We start from the raw sequence: 23,007 nt of genomic DNA, 5'->3' as shown, positions 1-23,007 counted from the left end.
TGCTTCTTTTGCTTGATTGACCTGGCACAATGTATAAAAGAGATCTGGAAATGATCTTTTCTCATTATTTCTAACCACGTAGTTGAAGCCTGTTTGATAAGCTGCCACCCTGTTTGGTATGCTATAGATCATCTTGGGGTTGTATATGGGTCAGTCCCTTCCCACAGGTCAGCAGTTTGTGAGTTTGTGAGTTAGAATCAATCTCCAGTGATGGATATGACGGCCTTGTGTTCTTGTCGCTTTACATCAGCGCCACCATGGCCCCGGTTCCTATCCCAAATGACAAATAGATGCAGGCATCGTGCATCTCCAGCAAGCAGGACACACGGTTTTATCCCCTGAAACACATAAAATTGTTGCATCCAATATTTATTCATTCCTTAGATAAAGTAATCATTATACAGTGCCTTGCAAAAACATTTGCCCCCCCTTGGCTTTTTACCGTATTTGCTGCATTGCAACCCGTAATTTAAATGTGATAAAGCTACACAAAATAGTCTAAGTTGGTGAAGTGAAATGAGAAAACAATATATTAAAACATTCATTTGGGGGGGGGGGCAAATAGGACAAATATCTTATCCTATTTGCTTCACAATAATAAAAAGTAACACATCTTCAAAATTGTAGGAATGTTCTGCAAATGGCACGGTGCAAACTCTCTAGCATTTTTATGTTCTGATGCAACAGAACCTTAACATGCCAAGGGAGTGAATACTTTGGGAAGGCACTGTAGATGCTATTACACAGAGGTGAAATTCCCACCAAAATGAAAATGCTTTCGCTTTGGTCTAACTGATTTGCTTCTGCTTTGGTTTAACTGTGTCCAATCCCTACGGTCTTATCAGAATTTACAGCACTTGTTGTAGCTCCAGGCTATGGACAACTTGCATGCATGATTAAGGTGAATGCTTTGAAAAAGTTGTGCGCTCACAAATTTAAGTTGAGATGCCTTAAAAAAAATTGGATGATTATCATCTATTGTGCATTGAATGCAGTGTTATGATAATAGTTGTGGTATCCCTGCCAAAGGTCTATGCGCACTCATCATTGGCATGAATGTCATACATCCAGCATTTTGTGCCTTTAATGATTTGTTTAAGCTATTTAGGGAGGTGCATCAATATAAAACAACTTCCATCACTTTAAAAACAAGAATTTGGTGCATGATTTAAAAATTTATAGTAACTTTTCTTAAAAATCTGTACAGGCACAACTATATTAAAGGAAAAGTCCGGTCAGCAAGGAAGAATCAATGGATCATGATCTATACCTAAAAGTAATACGTTCACTGTGATTTAATGAATTTAGCGTTAATCACTAAAAAAAAATATATATATATTAATTTTCGTCATGATCACTGAGTCTGGGAGCGGCCATTCATGGCTAAATATGGTAACACCTTACTCCTGACATCTTCTGGCAGTGACGTCACGGTGCGGTAAGCTGAGGGCCATTCTTCGAGCTTTACAAGCAAATTCAATAGGAACTATTATACACATCTGTGATCAACAACAATTATTTCTGATTTCGAGAGGACTTCACCATTGAAATTCACGAGAGCTATTGTTAAAGTGACAATGTTACGTGCATGGCAGTTGGATGTTGCAATACATCGGGTAAAAGTGAAAAAAACATTAGTTATTTCACCTTTCCGATTCATGATCCACCACGAGTTCGTCATTGCATTGCCAACTTGAAGAGGGAGGATTTGCCATCGGACTTCTGGCCAGAGAAAAAAGACGTCATATGTAGACAACATAAATCCACGGAACTCCCATGGCTGTCGCTATTTAATCCATCACCCTCTGCTTCTCATAGTGCGCTGGTCGTCGCCATCTTGGATAATAGCCCGTAGTGACAAACACCAGATAGAGCATTGGGACTTTTTTGTTGTTGCAAAAAAAGAACATACAAGAATAACATAGAACATTAATTAGTACAAACAGATACAACATCAAAGGGCTTAAAGCATTGGGACTTGCTCAACAGCTGCTACCGCACCGTGACGTCACAAACCGGGAGGTGGCAGTACTATTCTTTGACCAACAGGGATGCCTCCAGTAAAGCACAGTCAAATGAAAATTACTCTTAAATAAAAAAATATATAATTTATTGAACAGTATGTAATAATTTTATATTTAAAGTACTTTCAGAAGTTTGAATTCTGAATATGACCGGACTTTTCTTATAATATGCTTAATAATTTTGGATAAATGTCTCGTCTTTTTGTAGCCCTCAGCAATTTTCCGATATGACTCCTGGTGGATAATTTCAATTAGTTTTGTTTTTAAGCATTTTACGTCATTGTTCTTCAGGATGAGGGTGGGGCTTTTCCAGAAGGTTAATGCTCCAATACCAACTTTTTCACGCTTTTGGCATCATTTGCTGTCAAACCGGCAACTTTTCTCTAAGTTTCCACCAGCTGGGTGTGTTGAAATTGAAAGCTAGTCCTCTGTCTAGGTTATCCCATCCAGTTTGTGTAAGTGCACCAGTCAATTGCCAGCTAAACAAAGCCCTGAGCGTGATTGTGGAACCATGCTCTGCAACTGGTTTTGTGTTCTTCAATTTGAAAGCCTTACCTTGAGCTCTGCAAGCTTTTCTTCCTGTCATTGTGCTGGATTACTCACACCCATCCCATCTAAACACGAAACGTTTATCCAGAAGGCCTTTGGCTTGTCCATGACGGAGGCTGGAAAGATCAGTTACGGATTAAGGTGTCCAAATTGTGACAGGTGTTGTTTTTTTTTTCTTGGTCACTTCCATCTCAATACAAGGAGATGGAAAAATTAGCTTTGCTGTGAATACTGACACTGGTGTAGCAGCAGTTTGTGGTTTATGTCAGGCGTGAGCCTTGGTTGGTTTTAGATTGTCATTGGAAACCAAAAATTGTTTCCCCTGAAGAGGACAGTTTGGCTCAGATGGTTAAAACGGATATAATTGGGTTTAACAAATACATATCCATCTTAGCTAACATCAAGTTTCTAAACTGATCTTCCCAAAATCAAAAATTCAATTCAATAGAACATTTGCAGGCTGTGCTTACAAGCTGGGTCCAAATCAGGAACGATGGCAAAAACCACAGATAGTGTGTAATATCAAGGGACATTTTATCAAATATTAATGGGAGATTCTTGCTTATAAATAAGTCTGAATGCATAATTCTGATCTTGCATGGTGTAGAAAATAAACAATAAACTACAACTTGTGTTTATTTCAACTTAAACTATATATTGAAGTGGTACAATGTGGAATCAATTTGCCCTGCTAAAAAATAGGTTATAATAAATCAATAATGGCTAAGAATCGATGACGTAACTGTCTGGGGTGAGTATATTAAAACTCCTAAATAACTGTTTGTGTAGGTTCTATATGACACATCATCATCATGGCTTGTTGAAGGGTTCTGTGGTTCTGGCTGAATGTTTTAGGCTGTTGTGACACTGCATAAATATTTTGGATCCACTCCTGATAGGATTCCTTGTTGAATAAGAAATAAGAATTCAAATACATGCACAGTGCATTCCAAAGTTTTGGAAACTTACTGAAAGAAGAAGACTGATGTGAAGTAAATATTTATTTTGGGCAACACTGACAAGATATCTTAGTTGCCAGCACCTCTATGATTTTGACTGAACTTTATTCACTCTCATCATAAATGATCTACTTAATAGGCAACCCCTGACATGTGCATCGCTGGATCAGTGAATCGCAAGTTTTAAAAATTGTTCACAAAATAAATCACAAGTATTGAATGACAGCTTCTTCAAAATATTCTTTTTTTTTCTAACAGTAACCCAATTTAGATTTTTTTTAGTTTATACCAGATAACCTGTTGCATAATCTATCTATCTATCTATCTATCTATCTATCTATCTATCTATCTATCTATCTATCTATCTATCTATCTATCTATCTATCTATCTATCTATCTATCTATCTATCTATCTATCTATCTATCTATCTATCTATCTATCTATCTATCTAGATGTAACTGTTTTGTTGAATTTCTTATCTTGTCTTTACTTCAACCCATGAAAATTTTCCATTTCAAGTGTAAAAGGGAGAGAGTGCAAATACGTGTCAAATTAAATACTTATTTCCAACTGAAACAAATCCCGTCATGCGCTGTTAGCGAGTGCAACAGACACAGCACAGGACAGGAAACAGAATATTCCAACTGATGTTGAAAACAATTGATCTGACTGAAAGCAAAACCATTATGTGAAGCACTCCTAGACGTGATGTGTCAACCAGGCTCACAGGAAATAAAATGTCGTTCTAGCGGCTGTTGATGAATGTCAGTGAACGCCTGCTGTTTGAAATTCGCCATATTTTCTCTCACCAGGAAGGTGACACGGCTGTTCAGGGCCTTCGTTTGTGTGCATGTTTAAAAACAATGGGTATCAGTTATCAGAAAGATAAATGGAAATGCTGAAAATGAACACTCAGAGGCACACGCTCCCGTGTGACTCATCATTCGGCTTGTCTAACACGGCTCAGTCTAACAGCCCAGAGTGAGGACTCCCATACGCGCGCAGATCTACAGCATGTTAACGAGGAGGTACAACAAAAGTGGAAAACACGTTGGAAAAGATCCTGGATGAGTTCACAGTTTTCACGTGTACAGTAATTCAGTTTTCACTGCTTCACGTCGGAGTTGGGATTTAATTTAAAGGGATTATGTATCTACTAACTTGACTTTGCTTATATTTTAATGAGAATTGTGTGGTGTTTAAGACTAGAAATTAAAAGTTTAGGATTCCGACTCAACTCGAGACTTGCAAGCCTTCGACTTTGGACTTAACTTGGGGCAGACAGGGTTATTTCTTTATCACAATTTCATTTTTGCTGTTTGTGAGTCTTTGCATATTGGCGGCGAAGAATATGTGCAACAGATTGTTGCCTTCTTGATGCAAGTAAGGATTGTTCAACGCAAATTATACAGTATGTTCACACCAAGTTTAGACCGCGACATCTGAATGTTGCAGCCGAAATCAACATCTGAACAGACAACGGTCAATCTGTTTGTGCCCAGTTTTAAGAAACCTGCTTGATTTGTATTCTTAACTTCCTCTTCATGGATGTGGTGCATTCAGATAATATTCTGCATACCTTGGTTACCCAACTGAGATTACTCTGTAAATCCATGAGATAGTTTTGTTGTGAAAATAGATCAGACGCTGAAATACTCAGACCAGCCTGCCTGACACTAGCAACCGTTTCACAATAAAAGTCACTTAAGTCTCCTTTCTTCCCTCTTTCCTCATCACAGCTAGATGCCTAATTGCATGGAGTAGCTGTGAGGTGAGCGGCTGATTTGCCATCTGTGTTAACTTGCAGTTGAACATATGATCTTTTGTTTTGTGTTTTTCTTTGCTTTGGGATTTGTCACTATTTGCATTCTTGTGTGGTTTGCCATTGCCATTTGGGTGTTGCCGTATTGGCTGATTGCTCAGTGATGAGTTTCTTTACTTATTATTGTGTTTCTGTTCTTTTGCGACCAAAACCCGCTGGAGACAAGCACCAGCTTCGTCAGACTATGAATGGATGAATGTTCTCTGTGCAATAAGGTTTATATTAGGTCCTATATTAGGGTTCTTCCCTTTGGTTTGTAATTAGTTCAGGTCTATGTGCTCTTTATGTTGATTGGTTACCTTCTCTCGTTGTTGTTACTCCCTGCGCTCCCCATTTTACTCTCAACCGCACATGAACTCACCTGCGTTCCAGTAATCAAGACTTCCCAGCATAAATCTAACTTGGTTTTCTCAGTTAGTGTCAGATCGTCCTGTTATTGCAGCCAGCCTGTTTCTTCGTACTCCTCTACTGGTTTATTGTTTCAAATTTTACCCCAAACCCCAGGTGTCCGGATGAGTCTCAGTAATTCAGGTGGAAAAATACTGAAGAAAAACTAAATTGATTAGGTCCTCTGTACGGGTTCTTCCTTGTTGAAATGTTTCATCTCTTGTCCAAGAGACTTCTTCAGTCTGAAGAATTATAAGTAAACTCTGCCGTTATAAGCACTACCTTTGCATAGTGTAGCAACAAGTTTAACGGTGACTTTTTTTTTCTGTAAGCTCTTCTCTTCCTCATGTTAAGGTAAAAAACGTTTTTATTTTCTACTTCGCCATTCCTGACAGAACAAGTGTACCCAATAAAGATGCCATTCAGTATATATTGCGCATCTGCTCTCTTTGTTGCTGTGTTTTTGTTATTTTATTCAAAACTCAAAGTATCTCTGTTTCTGCCGCTGTCGGTAAAACTCCCCATTATTTCTAAACTCAGGGTCAAAGGGAGCGTCTTTTCAAAGCAGCAGCTTGTTTTTCCATTGCCGTAGAATATCTTAACTTCTTAGATCACAGGTAAAAAAAAAAGCAGCTTTACATCAAGTTAGATATAACCTAACATAGGTTTGAACGGGTTATGGGATAAAAACAAAACAAAATGTTCCTCGTAGCAAAAAGGGAACTATTATGTCGTGAAGGCAAGCTTTTTAAAAAAGCAAATGTCAGCTGTGGATCAAGTCTTCTATCACAATCTATTTCTTCTGTCTTCATGTGACTGATTGGCTGGCTGAGTAATCTGCTATCTCAGTCTGACAAACACGTAGTCCTCTTTAAAATATGTTTTTTTTCTGTCCAGTTGCACTCACAGCGTATGGCCTTTATGATTGCCATCTTTCCAGAAAGTGACATTATAACATCATGCTTCTACCGCCCACACATTCACCACTGCTGCTTTGTGTAATTTTTACATCATTATAGACATTGTCATATTGTTATTCCTTAAAATAACATTTAAAATGTAAAAAAACAAAGTAAATGTTTTTGTTTTAACCGAAGACATTCCTAAAATCATCTTGATCAGGAAAAAAAAAACAAGTATTTCCCAATTTTAAGTGTGTTTATTAATGTTATGTTATTGGTATGAATCCAAGAAGTGCATCTGCTTCCAAACCAGTTTTCAATTTCTGTTCAACAGTAATTTAAGTTGTTTGGTTAAACCTAAATAAGTCTTTAGGAGGATTAAACGTTCATGGAAAGGGGATAGATGTGTGTTTTTCTCAATAAACGTAACTGCCAGCGTGGTGAAGACTGACATAAAGCACACACAAGCACAAGGATTTGGCTGCACAGAGGCTTCATTTAAAGACTGCTTTGCACACTCATTGTTGTCTTGGTGGAAAGTGTATTAAAGAAGATTTGGCTGAAACCTCCTCCCAAACAATCACGCCTACGTCTTCGTTCTCCCCCACTTCCATAGGTTGTGACTGAAAGCTGTTAAACGTTCCTGATTGAGAGTCTCAAATTGATAAGTGGCAATCAACCTGCTACCTCTCGCCCAATCTCAAATGATTCGGGGGAACAATGAAGTGAAATTCCTGCTCTCCAACGTAGGAATGAACGTTTTGTTTCCGCCAGTAAATCTTCTCTCCCCCCAGCAGGAGCTGTGAAAGTAGTAAGACTTTTAAATGAGGAAGTCGGCTAGCTATCAGTCACATCTGAAGCAAGAAATATACCAACGCATCCAAACAAGGCAGAGAGCATTGGTTGTCATTTTCGGTGTTGAGATTAGCGCTGGCCTGGATTGCAGTAATTGCAGTGAATTGTTGACTCAGGGGAGCAGAGTACAAATGCAAAGCAACCTTTTCAGATTTGTTTCTTGAAGTCCGACCACATCATTTTAATCAGCTCGAGGTCCGGATGATCGCATGGGGATGTTGCAACGTTTGATTTATTTAATCATTTGATCTTCTCCCTCTGGCCCGGGTGAATAGAATATTTATGGCTGGCAACAACAATAACAATCTTGGAAAAAAAATATCTCGGCTGTGTCATTAACATGAATGTAAAATAAAACATAGACAGTTATATTTTGGGTATGTTTAGTTCATCAACTAACAGCAAACTGCAACACCAAATAAAAATGGTTTCAGCGGGGGGTGACCACCTATTAAAGGTGACCTATTATGCTTGCTTTAAACATTTAGTAGCTATAGGTTTATGGGCTATACCAAGCATGTTCATCGCATTTTTTCTTGGACTAAACCGTGATCAGATAATGTTTTTATCTTATTCCAGTAAGCTGTAGCTGCCTGTAACCCCTAACTCAACGTTTACACTCACCCTTTATACACGTGTACATGGCTGCCAGCAGATGCACAATAATGCAGCCGCACATCTTTGATTCTGAGTCAGACCCAGCATGCACGATTCTATTGACCTGACTTTGTAAAGTGCCTTGAGATGACATGTGCTGTGAATTGACGCTATATAAATAAAATTGAATTTATTTGAATTGAAGCAGGGCCCCCTGCACAACCAGTAAAGATCGGCTCATTCAAATGAACAGAGAAAGATTGCTGGATGTGAAGCGAAATGTCTTCAGCTTCGGAATAGAAGTCCAGTTTTTTTTATTTTTAACCCTTTTTTGGATATCCTGACTTGGAGACATAAAAACTGGTTCATTGTGTTTCTGTCTTTCACAATAAATGCTTCGAGTGAAGTTTCCGGATATGTTATCTTAGGGGAATAACCAATAATACCAGCTGCTCTATGACTAAAATAAAGGTTTTGGTATGTTTGTATACAGCAATGTTGTAGATTGTTACTTTGATATAAAGAGGAGTTGATAGTTGACTCTATGGTTGCAAGGTGCATTGGTCCTATGGTTGCAAAACAGGCCAACTCATTACCAACTCACCACCAAGCTTGAAAACTGCTTTAAGGTGTTTTGCTGATATGCTGTGTTCGCTTTTGACATTGTCGCATTGTTTCGTCTCACATGTCCAAAGAGCTTCAGGAACAGAGTCTTGTGACCCATTCAGGTTGCAACTTGTGAATTTCAATTTTAGAGCGAAGGATGTCGAGAGTTTTAATAATCGACAGGCTAACCGAAGCCTTTAAAGTCTGACATGAAGGTTTCCTTTTGCTATTTCTCTCTGCATTGCACACTCTGACCTTGGCGATTTGTTGAAACCCCTTATAACTCTTCACGCGTTGATGGACAGCAGTAATTGCTTCTCAAAGGTCATTGTTGATGGCAAAAACGCCAACAACCTTATACTGAAAAAGTCCTACCCGCTGATGGTCAGTTAATCAAGTGCATTTGATTAGCCACACCCAGATGTTACGTCCTGTCTTTGGTCTGATGGAGGTAGAAAGTGGGTTCCTTGTTTGTCCCATGAAACTATTTTCTTATTATTATTCATTCTTCTGCTGGGCTTTAGATTATTATCCTTTTACATGTCTGAAATATGTTCAGACATGATCTAAGGTTTAACTAGCAAGGACTTCTCCATAATTTTAACTTTACTGCTGTGTTTCTATGTCTTCATGGTGCTGTTTGTCCGCTAATGTTCTTTAAAAATCCTCTGCGGATTTGCTGGGTTTGTAGGTGGAGTCTGTTTATGAATTAGTTGACTTCTAAAGGAAATGGCTTGGCCTGGATTTTATTTTGGTGTGTCAGAACACAAATGCATCCCACACTTTGCAGATTTTGGGTTGTAAAAATGAATTTTGAAACAAATGTATAAACTTTCTTCCATTTCACAATTATGTTATTTTGAGTTGCTCTATCAAATAAAATCATCATAAAACACATCTTGAATATTGTATTTTTCCATTTTAGCTTTGAAAACTAAAGGAAAACAGTTCAGGAGGGAAGGGAACCATGCTTTATATGTGATGCAAACTGTGAAGCTGTGGCTTTCCTGCTGGGACAGTGAGCAGAATACAATTATCAGCACCAACACAAAGAATATGTTTTCACAGGAGCCTCCACTCAAATATTATTCATAAAGATATCCATAGATATCTGATCAAGGAAACAACAACAGCAATCGCTCCCTCATTTTTCAGAGGTGAAACAACAACTTTTATTTTTGCTTTATCAATTTTTTGCCTCACAAATTTGATCACTCTTTGAAATAATGTAAATTAGCCGAATCTTTATTAATAATCTTTTTTTTTTTGCAAACTAAGAGCAAAAGGTTAAATATCAGAAATAAATGGTGAAGTCAAGGTTCAGTCTGATCATATCATCTGCCACAATCTGCTGTGGAAGCAAATGTTTCTTCATCATAACTTAATCTCAGCAATGTGTCATTATTGAGCCATGAAGAGGAAATATGTTCTGTACATTTCCGCCTCTAACGACATCCATAGAACCAGCATTGCAGTCACCATTCTGTCATAAACACCAAATAGTCTTAAGGATGTTGGAGAGGACCGGTAAATAAATAGAAGAGGTTGAGCCCAGAATCATCTGCGTAATAAACGTGTTTAATATGCTTCCAGTCTAAACCACCAGCATTAAACGTTGATTTGCACTGGATGTGCAACACAGCACCGAATGAAACCCACATTTCTACTGCAAATGAGAATAATGATGTTACAAATCGTTCAAAAATAAAGATCGTCAACTCATGAGCCGTGAGCCTACAAACGCTGCCATACTGAAGCTTGGATTTGATCGTAACATAAAGCCATTGAGACATTAGGAACTAATTCCTCTGGGGTGTTTTCTCCCACTTTATGAATGTACTAAAATGTACGCTGTTTTTTATTTTGTTTTTCAATGCACCTGCAATAAAATATTTATTGAGTTTAGTGGGGGGGGGGGGGGGTTACACACATTTACCATACGTACTAACACATTTGTAGGCGTCTGTGCGCTCAGTCTGTGAAGTGCTTCATGCAAGTTGGAATAATTCCCTTCTAATTGTTATATGTTAGGGATGCGTTATGGACAGGTTTCTAATAAAGCAGCGTTTAACGTGCTTAACTCCAGGATGCAGATTGCAGGGACTCTTCATTAGCTTGTTGACCTGCGACTCAGAATGCAGGGAGGGGGGGGCACAGATTAAAAAAATCTTCCTTACATGTTTGACATGCAAACAAGCGGAGGTTAATTGCATGGATGCTCAGCTGTGATTAAATGATAGAGTCAAACGGCGACCAGCATTAACGGGGGCCAGCAATAAAAGAAATAGCGTGTTAATGCGCTTTCTTTTTAACGAAGGCCGAACGAGCTTGTATATCAATTTGAGAGCGTTTATGCACGCTTGCATAGTCGGGGCTTATTTATGCATGCTAGCTCATATCGTTCCACATCACGGATCCGATGTAATGCAAAGTTTGAATCTTAAGCATGAAACTGTTTTCGTATGCGTGTGTGGCCGCACATCCGTGCAGTTACCCTTCAGTGTGAAGATACATAGAAATGTTTCTCCCTCCCAGAGGAATCACATCTTTTCTTTTTTTTTTCCTCTCTTTGCAGCTCGGTTGATACAAACAGGCCTGTGATGCAGCAGTGAGAGGCCTTGAATGCTAAACACATCATAAGAGAGGAAAGCAGAGGGGAGAAGGGGGGGAGAAGTAGGGGGGGAGGGGAGACAACAGGAGCAGTGAGAATGGAGGAGAATGGATACAGTACAAGCAAAAAAATGACAAATGAGAGACTAGAAGCAGACTGGTGGACTTCTGAAGGACTAAGAAGCGAAGCTGAGAGATTCACTGGGAATAAGAGCTAGTATTAGGAACAGGAGGAAAGAGAAATTGCCTAATCAATAACTGGAGATCAGCAGGCACTTGGGACCACTGTCTATTTCCATTGAATCAGATGAAAAGATATATTTCCCTTTTATGAAAGGACAAGGAAGATGACCTCCTACCTCATGTGTTCCTTCTGTTCTGGACATGCTCCCTTATGAATCATTCTCACTGCAATTCTCCAGAGGTGTTTTCTTTTTAGTATTCCTAAATATGAGACCACAGAAAGAATCAATTTTATTTTACTCCTTGCTAAATCTGGTCAATTTCTTTCTTAAACATTAGGCTGGATGATAGAGGAAAATCCTCTGTGGCCTGTATTGTCCGATGCAGAGTTTAATTGCTGCATGACAATGATTTTCATCTCACTCTGCAGCACAGGACACAGCTAAACGTGGTCATTTGCTCATTTTTGACTTGCAGCTTAATTTGTTCGGCATGTTGCTTAAGATCACCTCATCACGCAAGCATGCTCATATACTCTACAGATGTACCTCAGCAAATAGTGTATTGAATTGATATTGGAGTTTCACTTCTTGACTTAATGAAAAATATGAACTTTTTGAAGCTATTCTGACATCTTTAATATTCTTTTTCTGTTTTATTTTTATTTTTTATTTTTTTTGCAGCACTAGTTGCTCGTTGTAGGCTGACAGGAAAGGGATGCGTTGTGCTCACTGCCCTTGCGCCATCGGAGCACGCCCGCTAATCTGATTTATTGAGATGCACATGTATACAGTGGATTCAATAACTACACAGAGGATGACAACTTTAAACTCCTGTCAGTTGAAAGAACAGCTGATCTTTTAATTTAATATTTAATATAATATATTCTTTCTCCCTTTTTTCAGTCCTTTTATTTATTGTATTTCTTATCTGAGGGTCTTTCAGCACATCATAGGTATAATTATTTCACCATACCAATAAAATAAGGTTTTAGATGCAGCTCACATGTGGATTGTGCTGTTTTCAGAACAGGCTCGTGAGTCTTGGTGCCCAAGCGTCTGACTTGGTCATTTCAAACTTCCTTTAACTCATTGGCTGGATAATTTTGATGCTGCTATCACATTGCTGAAAAGTCAAATTTTGAGTTGGTTAGTAATGCAGGTAATGTGGTCCCACCAGTGGTATTGATCCAGGTTGAGAGAAAGCTGCAGAACTGAATTATTAGGAAACTTTTGTACAACAAGGAATCTGGATCTGACGGTATACAATTAAGTTATGGCACTTATTTTGATTTTGACAGCCATTTGATTTCGGGTATTTTCGTTTTAAAAGTGTTTTATCTTGGCTAATGGCAGTACTAAAGAATCACTAACCTAAAAACACCAAGCAAATGCTTGGCTGGCCTGATTATTATTTCACTACAGCTTGGTGTAAAGGTTCCCCAGCTTAAATCAAGACTAGAACCGTCTGTCAGCTAGCAACACTCTCTGAAGCAACCTTGAGATTCATTTTACCAGAAGTTACATTGTTGACAAAAACAGCAGGTTTTCAGCCAACAGCACCAATATGGTTCAAATCCCAGCGTAACTCCAAGCAAACGAGCAACAACACATTCCCTCCCCAAATAACAAATGAAGACCAGCCAGGAACAGAAAGTCAGACTTGGCAACACACACATCATTTTTTTTTTTTTTTTGTGTTTCTAGAAAGTGTCAGTGAGACATATGAAGGAATAATGGTCTTTATAATAAATGCTTCCCCTTTTTGTAATATTAAATCTTCTAATTCTAACAGTTCAACAGTGTCATCTTGGTGACAGTTGATGATATTTAGTCTCTAAAGCCAATTATCTGTGCCTTCACTTCGACATGACACTGGGTCATTAGACCAGGCAGGAGCTGAACTTTCTCCCCTAATATAGTCAGATGGCATTTATCATCATTGCCTTCTCATTTGCACTTATTTGACCCCCTCCCTCCAGTAATAAAGAGGTAGGTTAGCTTGCTCAGCGAGATTGTAGTCTATTATTTATAATTTTGTTTTCTTTTTTTGTGGAAGCTATAATACATTATTGTTGTGTGATATAGTTTAGGTCAGAGCTTTCAAAAAAACGTAGTGTTCAACTGTTATTGTCATATAATGGTTTAGAGCAGGGCCCAAGCAGAGAGAGGAGGCAAGTAAAGGCTGCTGTTGGTGATAGGATGATCTGACCAAGGCTGAGGGGGAAGACACTGAAGCTGAACTGAGGAAATACAAGAAATGGGTGAAACCACATGGGTAACAAAGTATTAAAAGTACTAAAATAAACTGGGGAGAGTCAAGGAACCGCCAAGGCTCTGTCCACTTAAAGATGGGTTTGGCTGAATCCAAAAACCTTTTTGGTCAGACGACTACTCAACCCTATCTGGCTTGATGGGTTGAGTCTGGCAATCAGAAGGTTGTGGGTTCGATTCCAGCTTTCCCTTGCCACATGTCGATGTGCCCCTGGGCAAGGCACTTAACCCCAAATTGCCTACCGAGCTGCGTCTCGGTGTATAGCAGGTGTTGGCCTAGTGGTTAGAGCAGTGCGCTTGCACTCGGTTCAATCCCAACTGCCTGCACTCTGGGTCCCTGAGCAAGACCTTTAACCCCAGATTGCTCTCCGGGTGCCGCACATGGCAGCCCACTGCTCCCCAAGGGTGATGGGTTAAAAGCAGAGAACAAATTTCATTGTAATGTATGTTTTGATGATATATTAACATTTTAAACCCACTTCCAGAGTGGCAAATTCTGAAGCTGCCCCCTGCAGCGGCTTTCTCTAGACATCCGTATCTGCATAACCGTCTACAAACTGGTGGGTTTGCCAACGTCAGCCAACGTAGACCTTGGTATTCCATTAAAGCACGCCAACAAAAAAAATGGGGCCCTGCTCTTCCTTTTTCTTCTTTACTTAGTTGGCAGCGTTACTGTGCCACTAATGGCATGGCATAGGTATTACAGTGCCTATTCACGGCTGCTCTGGCTTTGAGCAGTTTAATCTTGATGCTCAAACCTTTCTGTGCAGATACAGCATCCAGCTCCACGTTTACCATTAACTGAAAATTCCTGGTCCGCCAAATGCCACTGTTCCCACTGAAGCCACTTTGTGCAGAGCACAAGTACCACTGGCTGCGTAACAGCCTGTGTGTTTGGGCCCATGTTAAAATGTGAAAGGGTGCTGGCCAACAAAGAAGTGATGACATTAGCGCCCTTAAATTCCCCACAGGTGAAATTTGTAGCTGCCTCCTTGGACAAGACTAATGCATTCTTCTATGAAGTGTTCTACTTAGAACAGTCAAAATTGTAGCTTTTTGGCTACAATGACGGGGAAGTGAGGCTTTAAAATATGAGAACACTTTGCCAGCTGTGAAAGTTGGTGGTGGGAACCATCATGATGCGAGGCTGTTATGCAGCCAGCGGTACATGTGCTCTGCACAAAATGGATGAAACAATGAAGGTACAAAACATTCTAATAATTTAACGCCATCTCAAATCAGCAGCTAGATGGTTGAAACATTGGTTTGAACAGATAAAAATCCGAAATGCAAACTAAAACAGGGGTTAGAGTGGACAAAGCAGGCTATTAACCTTACTTCACCTGCAATCTCGTGATCTAAAGAATTTTAGTTTTGCTTTGTCACTTTGGTGTTGAGTTATGGAATTATTACTTTTAATTATTATTTTTTTTTTAGCATTTTGGTACGTTATATTATTTATTCGTCTTTAATGTAGCTGATATTTTGCCCCCTATTCCTGTGCCCATTTATCTGGGTTCCCCTGGTAGTCTTAACATAGACTTCATCAAACTTCATCAAATCTTTTCTTTCTCAGTGTCTCATTTCACAGCTCAATGTAACTCATTCAGTTAATTAAACTCACCTGTTCATTGCCCTTCCAGTTATTATACTCTCACCTTTATTTGCTTGTAACCGCTTCCATGTGTTGGTTTCTATTCCTGTGGTTCCTGTTGTGTTCAATATTTTTGCTTATGGTTTAGAGTCTTGCTTTTTTTCATGTTTAAATAAATATCGGACTCTTTATTTTAATAAATCTTTATTGCCTTGTTATTCTACCTGGCTCGTGCATGTGGCTGGATCCTTCATAAAGATTATAAAATTATTATAAAAGCAGTCTGTGGGCTATGCCTCAGACTTGTCAGGAAGCCAACCAGCTTAGATGAAGTCTACCAGGAAGAGTGGTCCAAAATCCATAAAGATTTATCTCAGAAGCTTGTTGATGGTTACAAAAAGGGTGTTGAAAGGTGCAACATGTAACCAGACCGTAGTGGGAGTGTATGCATAGTTACAAGTTTAATATTTAGACCCTGTGTGCATTGGAGATGATGTACAATAATTGCAAACTTTGGAAACAAATGAATTAATTACTCTTCAAGCAAATTATCACAATTATTAAAACCCAAAATGAAGATTGCGTCCGAGGGCATAATGAGTTGATGAAAACTCCGGATTGCAGCTGTATGTGAAAATCTAATAGCGCATTAATTTTGCACTTTCTCCTCGTCGTCCTCTCAGCTGTTTTAACTGTATCCTAAAGCTGCAAATGCTCAGCCAGATTACCGAGTTCAGCTCCAATGCACTAAGTATTTCGAGCCTGTCCGGCTTTACCTGCCGCCGTTTGCTTTTGGTGTGAAAATCAAAGTTGAAATGACTCTCAGTTCTATCCTCCTTTTCTCCCTCATCTCATCTCCAGAAGGAGACACCTGCAAAAAGAAGGGTGAAACAGCAGGGCGCCTTCTGCAATTCAACTCGTTTGGTCCCTTCATTGGCCTCCCTGCCACACCACTGTGTTTCACTCATGCTGCTCCATGCGGCTTTTATACTCGTTTTCGCATCTTGCACCCCATGCCACATGGAGGTTTGGGAATGAAGTTAATTGAGAAGATTGCCCAAGGTCACAATGAAAGCATTGCTTGGGAGGCGTACAACGAATAGATGTTGTTGACTTGTTGAGGATTGACTTGGGACGCCATTGATTGACACAAATCTTTACAAAAGTACAGCTACATCTCAATGCAGTATTACAATACAACAATAAAGTTAATTTATTTTAGTAATTTAATTCAAAAAAGCTTATAATGTTTACAAATTGAATCAACAAGGAGTGATCTCTTTAAGGCAAATGTATTTTGTTGATTTTGATTATTATGATTATCAAATGGCCTAATTACCCAGGCTCGCATTGTAAATGAGACCTAGTTTTCAATCTTGACATTTGGTTAAATAAACGTTAAATAAAATAATGATGGACTGGCAACCTGTCCATCATTCACTTTGCCTAGTGAATGATTGAGATGGGCACTTCATGCATGGATAAAATACAAATAAAATAGACGACTACCAGCAAAAGAAAACTCGACATTCAAGAAAATTCAATCTTTCAGATTTAAAGATTGCATACAACCAATTAAAACTGAGTTTTGATGCAGAAATTATATTCAGTTCAGCTCAATTCAGTTGAGTTTCTTTATTCAATTAACAACACACATCATCACAAGGCACTTTACAAAGTCAGTGCTATCAAGTCATCCAGACGGATTGGTTAAAAGGTTCTCCAAAGAAACCCGGCAGATTGCATGGAGTCATTGCCTTGCAGCATCCGACTGGATGAGTAGAGTCACAGTGGACAGTTGCTGGCATTGTGTCACTGACTTTGCAGATATCCCTCATAGCGAGCATGCATATAGGGACAGTGGAAAGGAAAACTCTCTTTTGAAATGAAGAAACCTCCAGGACAACCAGAACCAGGCTCGGTGTGAACAGCCATTTCTGATGACCAACTTGGGGTTTGACAAGACAGAGCACAGATCCAGGAGTACTTTCCAAGTGAGAGCAGGTAAAATGGTAATGGCAGTTCTAACTCCTTCAGTTACTTCTTCTAGGAGTGAAACACAGCTTAGCAGATAAACTCTGGGCCTGTTTTCAGGTCTAGAGGATAGAAGAGAGCGCATTCAGTTAGTTGCGGTAAATGTTCAACCAACGGCTATTTCTAGGAGAGACACAGGGTTAAACACTGAAAGAAAGGGCCAAGTTTATTGTATAAAGAGAAACATGAAGTTGCTGGAAGCAATGTCCTCCAGCAGCCTAAGCCTATAGCAGCATAACCACAGAGACAGCCCAGGATTACCTGATGTCCTGCAGTCAGTCACTGACACCCTACACAAATGAGATAAGCCACAAAATGTAATTAATAAACAAGCTGGCTGAGTCACATTGAGAGAGTCACATTATATAAAGGGAAAGTTAGGGAGAGGTTGACCAGCCTTGAAGTAGTTATGGACCAAAGTCAATTCAGGAGTTTAAATAAATAAATATTTCGCTTTGTAGTTCCACCGAGGGGATATTTGTCTCTGTGTTTAACCCGTCGCTTAGGGAGCAGTGTGCTGCCAACACTTAGTGACGCACGGGAATCAATCTTCCGTCAACGGTCTTGCTCAGGGACCCAGAGTGACAGACTGAGTTTCGAACCAGCGACCTTTGCAGAATCTCCAGCACGCATACGCCCGGCTCTCTAACCACTTACGTGCAACTCACAAGGTGTGGGCTGCAGTCTGTACTTCCAGAGCCAGCCACACACACGCACGTATCCATGATATGTGTTGCAACTGTCGCATTTACCACCCCTGAACCACAGGCAACGTTACAAGAATCTCATCTGGAAAATGGGGAAAAAGATGATTTCAATTTCCAGCTGGACTTGGCACCTGCCCACACTGCCAAAAGTACCATTAGCAGCTTTAATTACCTCGGTATTGTTACCAATCTCTGGCCTGTGGTCAAGAGGAAGATGAGAGACATAAGAGCCAACAATGCAGATTAGCTGAAGGCCAATTTTAAAGCAATTTGGGCTTTCCTTAACATGTTGGGAGAGCAACAGGCTGATTGCCCACATGCCAGACAGCGTTGACGCAGTAATTCATACAATAATAACATTTTATGAGAAACTGAATTTTGAGTATTCATTAGCTGTGATCATTAATTTTACTGAAATTAATGCTTGAAATATTTCATTGTTTGTAATATATTTATGAATTGAATTAGTGAAATAATGAATTTTTATGAATATATTCTGTTTTATTGAGATGCAACCACATGTCCTCCTACTGCTTTCTTCCGTTTATTGTTTAAATGCTCCATCTGCCAAAACCATGCTCTTTCAGTCTAAAACTCCCCTTCCTTCCAGGTTCTTCCTCTTCGCATTTTGGGTAATCGTTTTATTGTAATATCCATGAAAAAGAGAGAAATGGGAGAGGGAAGCTGGGCCATTTCCTAATTATTCTGTAGTGTTTGCAAGTTGCACCATCTGTCGAGCTTCTGCCACTCCTTCAATTAAGATCCTTAGATCGGCGAAATTCGAGTTTTACTGCTCAGCTCAGATGAAATCTGCTGCAAAAGCACCAGCTTTCACAAGTTATAATTACAGTGACACAGTGTTCTGCACTCAGCAGTGGGATACCGCTCGCGTGCTCTGTGTATTTCTCTCTAATTATTGTTATTGCCTGAGTGGAAATAGTGGTTTTCACCCCCCGCCGTACCCGCTACTGCAATGTGCAGGGCTGTAAATTTGGCATAGCTGTTACAAGTCCTCCCACAGAGTGTCCATAATTTTGCATTTACTCAAACAATGTAAGCTGCTTATTTTTAATGCCCTGCACACTGACGCTGCAACTCACACACGTTTGGAGTGTTTCATGTGTTTTGGGTTTCTATTTTAGAAAGCTATCAATAGGTTGGTTGGATGGCTGTAAAACGCTTCCCATCATGCTGGGATGCAGACTAATCATTTGCATCAGATAGCAATCTGGTTGATGTCCTAGATGTTCTATGCTTCTCTTCAGCGGTGCTGAAGAGCAACAAATTGAAAAAAAAAAACGTCTCTAATAATTTTAATAGAAAAACAAAACTAAAGAGGTTTAAAAACATGTTTTATTGTTATTACACATCTATTCTTATTTTCATAAAGGAGGCAAATTTAGATCAATTGTAATGCTTCAGTTAAAAGGGGGTTGCACGGTGAAGCAGTTTGTACCTTGCAAGGAGGTCCTGGATTCGAACAGCGGTCTGGAGTCCTTCTGTGTGGAGATTGCATGTTCTCCATGTGCATGCCTGGGTTCTATTTGAGTACTCCAGCGTGATCCCACATTCCAAAAACAGGACTGTTGGGTCAATTGATCTCTCTAAATTGCCCTGGGTGTGAGTGTGTGTGTGTGCATGGTTGTTTGTCCTGTTTGTCTCCACGTTGTCTTGTAGTACTGGCAACTTGTCCAGCTTGTACCATGCCTGAAAGCTGGACCAGCTCCCCCCCAACCCTGCACTGACAAGCGGTTACTTTTCTGTGTGTTATACGATGTTCCATGTCTTCTGTTGCACTAATCCAAAAATGTTATATTTTTATCTCACCTCCATTTTTTTAAACATTTTGTGTCTATGATGTCCATTGAAACCACTATAATAACTATGACAAGCCTCTTGTAGGTTAGTCCAAGGACATTATGGACATTGAAATCCAAATATTAAAATTCTCACTGAATTTCTTTGAAACAAGCTTCGTAGTTGTTTTTTTTTGTCTCACCATTACCTGTCCGTTTTTTCTTCATCTGTTGTGTTAGTGGCCCCATCCTCTGACTGAGATTATCATTGTCCAGCCAGCACGTATCGACAACATGAATTTCTGCAGAGACCTAGTAGATGTTTATATGACGGCAATTGTTACACAGGCTTTAGGGTTGGTTGGACGCTAGAACCCTCTCAAACACATGAATTAGATTTAAGGATTCACCTAAAACATTTCTACCATCTGTTTTGTCCAAAATACAGGTTTACCATTTCCTCTCAATATTTAACTTGTTTAGCTTTCATTAAAGAAACATATATGGAAAGAGTGTCTGGACAAAGGGATACACGTGTAAAAAAAATATTAAAAAGGGGATTCTACTTTTCAGTTTTCCAGTTCCAAATTGTGGGAATGGGCTCTCTTTTACCATTAGATTTTCTAGGGAACCCCAGCCTTAAGTAGGAAGGTCAACCCCCCTCCACTCACTTGTAGTTCACACCAGGGTAACATTTGTTGTTTCCTACGCATTGAAGTTTATTTTCCTTGTGTATCTGCATCAAGCATCTGACAGAAATAGTAAGCCTCGTCTTTCAGAAAAGATATGTTGTGAATACAGAATAATTAAGATAAACTGTCCAAGGGGTTCATTTAAGTCAAAAATTGAAAAATCCCAATGCAGGGTTTGTTTTAAAGATGGAGTCAGAGATTTTTCCGCAAGTTTCCCTGAGTCCTTTTTTGAATAACTACACATGCGCAAGACCATCTTATACGACGGAGTATTAGGGCCACACATGAAGAGAAAAAATATTTTTGCCATGACGAGATTAAACTCGACATGACGACTTTAAAGTCGCTATGTCGACATTAAACTCGCCATTTCGAGAATAAAGTTGAAATGTCATGTCGACTTTAATCTTGACGTGTCGACTTTAAAGTCGCCCTGTCGACATTAAACTCGCCATTTCGAGAATAAAGTTGATATATCGTGGCAACTTTAATCTCAACATTCCAAAGTTTGGAGAAAAGAGCAACCGCGCTCCACAGCTGCAGTTTCCGCACACTAATAATCACACTGTGGTTCTGGGCTAAAAGACCGAGGATTTCCTTATTGCTAAACGCGATTCTGAAGTACAATTTGACCAAATCATCTACACAAGGCATGTTGAATCGTCAGCCAACTGTCTGATTCTGGATTCAGTGCAGGTATCCTGTGCAGCAGTTGGCTCTCTCCAAACTATTTTGAACTAATTTCAACTTTATTGTCGAAATGTTGAGTTTAATGTCGACTTTAAAGTCGACATGTCGAGAATAAAGTTGCCACGATATATCAACTTTATTCTCGAAATGTTGAGTTTAACGTCGACATGTCGAGTTTAATCTCGTCATGGCAAAAATATTTTTTCACTTCATGTGTGGCCCTAATACTCCGTCCCTTGAGGGATCAAGTGAAATTTTTTTCCCCAAATCTACTCTGGTCTTATTTCTTTTTACTGAGGCCTTCCTCTTCTTCTCATAAACATAAAGGTGGTTTGCTCTTGTGAGTCACAGCCATGTTCAAAGTCTATGGTGAGAGCAACAGAACTGCAATGAACGGCTAACACTGACGCTAACCGCTAAGCTAACCAGATCCACGAACCCTATAAGTGCGCAGCCAGCAAGCGGACACTAACAAGGAACGGGCACGCACACTGCCGTTACTTAAGCGCATCAGAGTGATTGACATGTGGCACAACCAATAGATGAGGTAATACCCCTGGCACTTGAGGGACAGAGGCGGGTTGAGAGCAGGACCAGAACTCTGACCAATCCCTGCCCTTTGGACCAAACGGCAGGGATTGGTTTGAGTTTTTACAGGCCTGCAGCTCCAACAGAGATAGATTTTTTAACCTCCTTTTTCTGAATATATAATGTATTAATTACTTTTAGGATGGAAGGACAATTTTACCCAGTATAACAAAAAGTTATTCTGAACAGGATTACCAACTATAGCTTTAATACATTCATACATTTTGGTCTTTGTCGAGAAAAGATGTCAGATTTCTATACCTTTTGTGGTCTAGGTCATAATTATTGTACTTTCCTTCACGCTATTGGCCTCTAATCTACTGTATGATGTGCTTTAATGAGCTTCCTTACTCAACAAGGTAAACTACTATTTGTTTCTGGTTTTAATGTTAAATTATTGTAAGATTTTCCAAGAGAGTCTGTGGTTAAGAGTGAGAGTCTGATATAAATCAACTGCATGCCCTCTTTGTATTTGATAAGAATGATATTGATCAGACGGCAGTTGCTTGTCAAAATATAGCTGTTTAGAGGAACATACACGGGATGAAAGGCGGCTAAGAATGAAGTTAGAATAGAAGAAAAAATATTTGCTTTGATTCCCTGCCTGGTGTGATGACAGCTCACTCAAATGAGCTAATGAGCTTCTGCCGTGCCGGTGGAAGTGCATGCGCCTCTCTGAGTCTAATTATGATCCTAATGCACTCATTAGGAAAAACTGTTCTGCTTCAAGGTGAAAAAAAGCAAACTAGAAGTTCAAAATGTGAGGATTTATATTTTACAGGTTTACAGCAGAAGATTGTAGAAACTGTTTTGTCATGATGACTATTGACTGCTCTGACAAAGAAATCCTTTTTGATATAAATCTCTTAAGAAGCTTTGGGTAGAGGTTCATAGTGATAAATTGGAATATCGTCAAAATGTTAATATCACTAATATAATTCAAAAGTAAAATTGTATTACATATTTGGTGAGAAGCTGTATGTATTTGTTTGTAAATTTGATTAATTATGTATAAAGAATGCAATCAAAATTCAATTTCTCTGAAAATATAAATTGTATATCAAAAATCAAGAATCTTAATTTTTTTCCAGATAGACACCAGCTGAAGATGCACACAGATAACGTAACACGCAGACAC

At 39.3% G+C, this 23,007-nt stretch overlaps 1 protein-coding gene across 1 annotated transcript in view; it reads left to right on the top strand.

Annotated features, from left to right (window-relative positions):
• The window catches only part of LOC105921153 (adhesion G protein-coupled receptor A3), a 277,946-nt gene that overhangs the window by 106,101 nt on the left and 148,838 nt on the right, over nucleotides 1-23,007 (top strand). The window lies entirely within an intron of this gene.

The sequence above is a fragment of the Fundulus heteroclitus genome, chromosome 22 (assembly GCF_011125445.2).
Source record: "Fundulus heteroclitus isolate FHET01 chromosome 22, MU-UCD_Fhet_4.1, whole genome shotgun sequence".
NCBI lineage: Eukaryota > Metazoa > Chordata > Actinopteri > Cyprinodontiformes > Fundulidae > Fundulus > Fundulus heteroclitus.
This window is presented reverse-complemented; position numbering and strand designations above follow the sequence as displayed.